Raw genomic sequence first — 321 nt, forward strand, 5'->3', positions numbered from 1 at the left:
ACAAACAAGAGAGAGAGAGAGAGAGAGAGAGACAGAGAGAGAGAGAGAGAGAGAGAGACGGTTAATATTCAACAGAAACATTCTGCTAAATTGCATGAAAACAAATGGGTTATATTTGACCCTAAATGTAAATAAATAAAAAGAAAGCATATTTATTAAAGTTAGCATATTGTTGTGCTTATTTTTGGGCAATTAAGAGCATTTACAGAACATATTCGAAGTATTTTAATACATTTTTAGATTTAGTTTTAGATTGAGTATTTTATTATTATTATTATTACTGTAATATAGTATATTTTGGAAAATTATAAGAGCAAAAAA

The 321-nt window shown here is 26.8% G+C and overlaps 1 protein-coding gene across 1 annotated transcript in view; it reads right to left on the reverse strand.

The window, feature by feature from the left end:
- celsr1a (cadherin EGF LAG seven-pass G-type receptor 1a) overlaps positions 1-321 on the reverse strand; it is a 95,872-nt gene that overhangs the window by 9,451 nt on the left and 86,100 nt on the right. The gene's annotated exons all lie outside the window — the stretch shown is intronic.

The sequence above is a fragment of the Sinocyclocheilus anshuiensis genome, unplaced genomic scaffold (genome assembly GCF_001515605.1).
Source record: "Sinocyclocheilus anshuiensis isolate Anshui unplaced genomic scaffold, SAMN03320099.WGS_v1.1 scaffold1016, whole genome shotgun sequence".
NCBI lineage: Eukaryota > Metazoa > Chordata > Actinopteri > Cypriniformes > Cyprinidae > Sinocyclocheilus > Sinocyclocheilus anshuiensis.